This window comes from Ammospiza caudacuta, chromosome 24 (genome assembly GCF_027887145.1).
Source record: "Ammospiza caudacuta isolate bAmmCau1 chromosome 24, bAmmCau1.pri, whole genome shotgun sequence".
Classification (NCBI taxonomy): Eukaryota; Metazoa; Chordata; class Aves; order Passeriformes; family Passerellidae; genus Ammospiza; species Ammospiza caudacuta.
In genome coordinates, this window is record NC_080616.1 from 4,240,211 (window position 1) to 4,246,849 (window position 6,639).

A 6,639-nucleotide genomic window follows, 5' to 3' on the forward strand; every position below is an offset into this window, starting at 1 on the left:
AAAAAGGGAGAGTGCCTCATTCATGAGGGCACGGAGAAGGAGTCAGGAGGACAAAATGACATTTTGCAGGCCTGTGGACAGCCCTGAATGGTGGCACGGGAGCAGAGCCTCAGTTTCTCTATAAAAACTGACCTCAAATCCTCTATCAGACCCTCAATTCCTCTATCAAAAACAGACCCTCAATTCTGTCAGAATAAACCCTCAAATCCTCTATCAGAGCACACCCTTAGTTCCTTATCAACTTCTTCATTTTCTGTAATGAACACAAGAAGAGAATTTGCGTTGTATTTTTTTCCTTCCAATCTCTTGATTAACTTCTACTCAGCCAAATTTGGTTGAGCTTCCTCCAGCTGAGCTGTAGAAGTTGAATATCTCCTCTGGAGCCAGGCTGGGAGAACTGGGGGTGCCCAGCTGGGTCATGGTGTAAAAAAAAAAGGAATTTCAGTTCTTGTTCCCAAACACACACGTGCACAGGAGCAGGGATCCTCACTGCTAAGCCTTGCAATAAACCTTGCTGAGTTTTATATAAGACATACAAGAAATTTCCTTTACAAGCTCACTGTAATTAATAAACTTCCCGTTGGTTTCAATTTTCCAATCAAATATGTTTGTAGGAGGTGTTTAAATTCCCCCATTATTTCTGTGGCAGTAACTCCATGTAGTTTTTTTTTGAGCTGTTAAATAAGAAAAAACAACCAAAAGCCCTTCAACAACCCCAAATCTCCTGTTTCTTGCTGTAAATGATGACATTATGCTGAACTGGCACTGATGAAAACCAGGATCAAAGGTACTGAATGCATTTGGTGCACGAGATTTGGCTCTGACATATTTATGAAACACTGCAGCTAAACTGCTTCATGTGGGGCTCATTTCAGTCAGTGCTAGACTTACAAAGCGATGGGATTTTGGGAATTTGCTGTTACTGGGAGGGTGCACTGGTAAACTGGTCTGTGTCCTTTGTTAACTGCACCTGTAAACTCATATTTATTCAGGATTTCCTGTAGGGAATGATGACAAGGAGGAAATGTCACTGGCAGAATAAAGCTTGAGCACTGCAATGCAAACGCTGCTGTTTTCATTGGTGAAAAATACACATTTAAATTGCACCTAGCTCAGAATACAAACATCAGCATGCTGCTTTATCCCAAATTATTGATCAAATCAAAGCAAACTGGGGGTTTTGAGGAGGTCAGCCTGGCTGCAGCAGACAGCAAATCCAAAGCTAAATTGCTTTTTCCACTCAAGTGATCCCAGCACAGCCCATGGACACAGCAAGTGCAGAGTTTGTTTAAAGTGGGTGTTTGTTTGTAAAGCAGTGGGAAAAAGCCACGAGCTGCCTCAGATATTTAAGCTCACAGTGAAAAGACAGCTTAATTAGCCCCAAATTGTGATGAACTTACAGTCTATTAATTCATACAATGGACACAGGATACCACAGGAGCATCAGCACAGCATCTGGAAAAAGTCATCTCTCACGGTGACCTGCTTTGATAGTTATTTTTGGCAAGTCACACCCAATCCATAGATGACAATAGTGAATTGACTCATGGATTATAGCTAAAAATGGGGTTTGGCAGCTTTGCATCAGCAGGTTTTTGTGTTTAAAGCCTGGTAAAGGCTTGTTAAATATCAATTTTTAAAAATGGATAAAATTGATAAATTTAAAATGTTTTTGATATTTCATATCAAAAGAGTTTGATATTTAAAATTTGATAAAATTGATAAAATTTGAATATTTATTATTTAATATCAAAATATTTAAATTTAGAATTTGATAAAATTGATATAATTTAAATATTTTTAATATGTAATATCAAAGCATTTTAATATTTTAAATTTTATTAAATTGATAAAATTTGAATATTTTTATATTTAATATCAATTTTTAATATTTAGATTTTGATAAAATTGATAAAATTGAAGCATTTAAAATATTTTATAAAACTGATAAAATTTAAATATTTTAATTGAAATACTTAACTAGCTTTCTTGTTGGATCCCCAGTGGATGAGGAACTTCCCAGGTTTTATTTGCAGCCCCTGCCCTGGCAGCAGCCCCTGGCAGGAGTGTGGGGATCAATACAAACCCTGCCCCTGGCTGTCAGTTCCATGAGCTGCTCCATGCTCTGAGCAAGGCACAAAGCCATGGAGAGCTGGAAAAGCATCCCTGGGATGGATGGATGGATGGATGGATGGATGGATGGATGGATGGATGGATGGATGGATGGATGGATGAATGGATGGATGGAAGGGGGGAAATGAACAGAGCAAGAGGAGGAACCTTCCTGCTGGATATAAATCTGTGTGTGACCCTTCATGCAGCCAGAGCTCAGCAGAGGGATGGACACAGATGAGGAAATGCTGGGAGAGCTGGGGGTGCTCACCTGGAGAAGAAAAGGCTGCAGAAAGAACTCAGAGTGTTGTATTGCAGTGCTTTCTTAAGTTATTGTTTTGCACTGGGTGTTTGGTGAGAGCTCAGAGCCCTTGCAGGGCCTGAAGGGGCTCCAGGAGAGCTGGAGAGGGATTTGGGACAAGGGATGGAGGGACAGGACACAGGGACTGGCTCCCACTGCCAGAGGGCAGGGTTATATGGGATTTTGGGAATTAGGAATTGTTCCCTGGCAGGGTGGGGAGGGGCTGGGATGGAATTCCCAGAGCAGCTGTGGCTGCCCCTGGATCCCTGGCAGTGTCCAAGGCCACACTGGATGGGGCTTGGAGCAACCTGGAGGGTGTGGGAGGTGTCCCTGCCATGGCAGGGGTGGCACTGGATGGGCTTTAAGGTCCCTTCCACCCCAAACCATTCCAGAGTTCCCCATTTCTGAGGTTCTGCAGAGCCAGGTAAGGATGGGAGCCCAGACACACAAACCTGCCATGGCAGGGGAGGAACAGGATGGGCTTTGAGGTCCTTTCCACCCCAAACCATTCCAGGATTCCAGGATGTTAAACATCCCTCTCCTCTGACCACAGTCCCACCAACCCCAGCCCTTCCTTGCTCCCTGTTCCCTGCACCCGGCCAGGTCCTCCCCAGCCCAGAATTCTCCTCACCACACTTTGCTCATAACTCACCCAGCACCTTCTCCAGCTGCTGGTGGAGCTCCTGCAGCTGCTCTCCACAACCCACCCTCCCAGCCACACTGTTCAGCAGGAAGGCCAAGTGTCTCCCACAAATCTCCAGTTTTCCAGGCCAAAAACGGGTGTTGGGAGAACAGCAGCATTTTAAGAGCATTTTTCAAATAAACCCATTTTTCAGAGCCCTTCCTCAGGAGAGGAGCACAAGATCTGCTGTGCCCAAGTCCTCACTATGTTAATAAGGTCAAAAATAAAGCTCGGGGAGCTTTAATATTGAATTATGAGCAAAATCCATAAGAGGCCTTAGAATACACAGTAAAAGCACAAATATAAAACTATAAATATATATATAGGTATATACATTTAATGTATATACCCATATGCATATGTAAATGTATATACCTAAATGTATACCTACTAAATATATAGGTGTATATATGTGTGTATGTGTCTATATGTATAGATATATCTGTATATATATTTTTTTTTATATATATATACACCCCAGCCTCAGGGGCTTCAAAAAACCTGTTAAAATCCATAACACACCTTAGAACACACAGTAAAAAAAAAAAAAAAAAAAAAAAAAAAGAAAAAATAAATTGAATGTATAATGTTAAAATTCACCCTTTCTATCAATAACCATTCAAGGTCCCTACCTGGAATCAGTGCCCCTTCCAGGGCTGTCCAGGTGCAAAGCCACCACCCAGAGCAGCCTGCTGTCCTCACTAAATGAGGTTTAAATGAATTTTCCAGCCCCTTTTCCAAGAGCAGAGCCTCCAGCAATGCCTGCTCCTTCCAGGGGCAGCCAGAGCCATTCTGCACCTATTGTCAAAGGGTTTTGAGCACTTGGCTTAAATATTATCTCATTTATTTAGGCAGGTTAAGTGGAGATGATAGCATAGTGTGTATATATAAAGATATAAATACAAAATATATAAATTTATAAATATAAATATATAAATATATAAATATATAAATATATAAATATATAAATATACACACATTTATAAATAAATATTTTATGTATAATAATGTGTATTAAATACATAGGTGTATATATATGCACCCCAGCCTCAGGGGCTTCAAAAAACCTCCTAAAATCCATAACAGACCTTAGAACACACAGTAAAAATACAAATATAAAAAAAAATTAATGTATAATATTATGTATTAAATACATAAGTACATATATGTATATATATGTGTGTGTATATATATGTATAGACATATGTGTACATATATGTATGTATGTATGTATATATATATACACCCCATCCTCAGGGGCTTCAAAAAACCTGTTAAAACCTGTTAAAATCCATAACAGGCCTTAGAACATACAGTAAAAATACAAATATAAAAATATAAAAATATATATTTAATGTATAATAATATGTATTAAATACATAGGTATATATATATACCTCAGCCTCAAGGGCTTCAAAAATCTGTTAAAAGCCATAACAGGCCTTAGAACACATAGAAAAAATACAAATATTTAAAAATTAATATATGTGTGTGTGTATGTGTAGATATATAGATAGATAGATAGATAGATAGATAGATATAGATAGATATAGATATACATACATACACACCCCAGCCTCAGGGACTTCAAAAAGCCTGTTAAAATCCATAAGAGGCCTTAGAACACACAGTAAAAATACAAATATAAAAATATTAAAATATAAATTATTATATATATTTAATGTTTAATATTATGCCTTAAATACATAGGTATATATACGTGTGTGTGTGTATGTAAATATATATATATGTATATATATGTATATATATGTATACACACACACCAGCCTCAGGAGCTTCAAAAACATGTTAAAATCCATAAGAAGCCTTAGAACATACAGTAAAAATGCAATATAAAAGTATAATAATATATTTAATGTATAACAATATGTATTAAATATTGTGTGTACTTTTTAAATGTATATATATATATATATATATATATATATATATATATATATATATATATATATATACACATACACCCCAGCATCAGGGGCTTCAAAAAACCTGTTAAAATCCATAAGAGGCCTTAGAACACAGAGTAAAAATCCCCATGAAAGGAGCAGTGGCAGATCAGTGCCCAAGCTGGGGCAGGGAAGCCCAAAGAGAAGGAACGCTGCTGTTCCAAGGGCCCTTTTCCTTTAAGTGCTGCTCCCCAGCCTGGCCCGAGTCAGCAGGGCAGAATTCTCTGTGCCTTATATGGCTTGTTCTGAAATTATTATTTTTTTTCTTTAATGACTCCACGGATTTTTTTTCATTCTATAATCACACAATAAACTTGTTCACATAATTGTCTTCATTAAGTGAAATCATCAGGGCGCGTGAGAAACATCCTGGGCCTGGCTCTGCCGTGGAAAACCTTCCCATGGAACCCTCACCGAGTGAATTTGTATTTTTTGAATCCTCACCAAGTGAATTTGTATTTTATTGAAATTTCAGTTCCTATCCCAGGGGCTCTCAGAGGGCCTTGCCCAGCACCCCACAAAGTCCTGGGCCTGGTTCTTGAATAAAGGTGTCACAATTATGAGGCTGCTGGTTTGGGGGAGGTTTGTGGCTGGTTTGGGGCTGTTTTGGGGCAGGTTTGGGGCTGGTTTGGGGCTGGTTTTGGGGTTGATTTGGGGCTGTTTTGGGGCTGTTTTGGGGCTGTTTGGGGGCAGGTTTGGGGCTGTTTTTGGGGCTGTTTTGGGGCAGGTTTGGGGCTGTTTTGGGGCAGGTTTGGGGCTGTTTGGGGGCTGTTTTGGGGCAGGTTTGGGGCTGTTTTTGGGGCTGTTTTGGAGCAGGTTTGGAGCTGGTTTTGGGCCTGGTTTGAGGGCTGGTTTGGAGCTGGTTTGGGGCAGGTTTGGGGCTGGTATTTAGGCTGATTTAGGTCTGGTTTGGGGAAGTTTGAGGCTGTTTTGGGGCTGGTTTGGACCTGTTTTGGGGCAGGCCTTGGGTCTGGTTCGGGGCAGGTTCAGGGCTGGTTTTGAGGCTGTTTTGGAGCTGGTTTTGGGCTGTTTTTGAGGCTGTTTCAGGGCTGTTTTGGGACAGGAGATGGGGCTGGTTTTGGGGCTGGTTTAGACATGTTTAGAGGCTGGCTTGGGGCTGTTTTGGGGGCTGTTTTGGGCCTGGTTTGGGGCTGGTTTTGGGACAGGGGAATGGGCCTGGTTTGTGGCTGTTTTGTGGCTGTTTTGGGCCTGGTTTGGGACTGTTTTAGACCTGTTTAGGGGATATTTGGGGGCTATTTTGAGCCTGGTTTTGGGGCTCTTTTGGGGCTGTTTTGAAGCTGGTTTTACAACCCCTGCAGAAACCCAAAGGGGTTAAACCCAGCCCGGAGAGGGACCCAGGCCCTGCCAGGCTGGGCAGAATCCCCTCCCACCACCTTGTTCAGAGCTCCAAGTGATGAAAAGAAACTCCCAAAGTCTTCCGCTTGTTTGGCAAGCGACAGAGAAATATTTCTGTTTGCACTTAGCAACACCCTGAATCAGAATTTTTAGTACAAAATCAATTTAGGGAGCCTTTCCTGGTACTCCAAGCTCTTCCCAACAGTTTCTCTCTGGCTTCT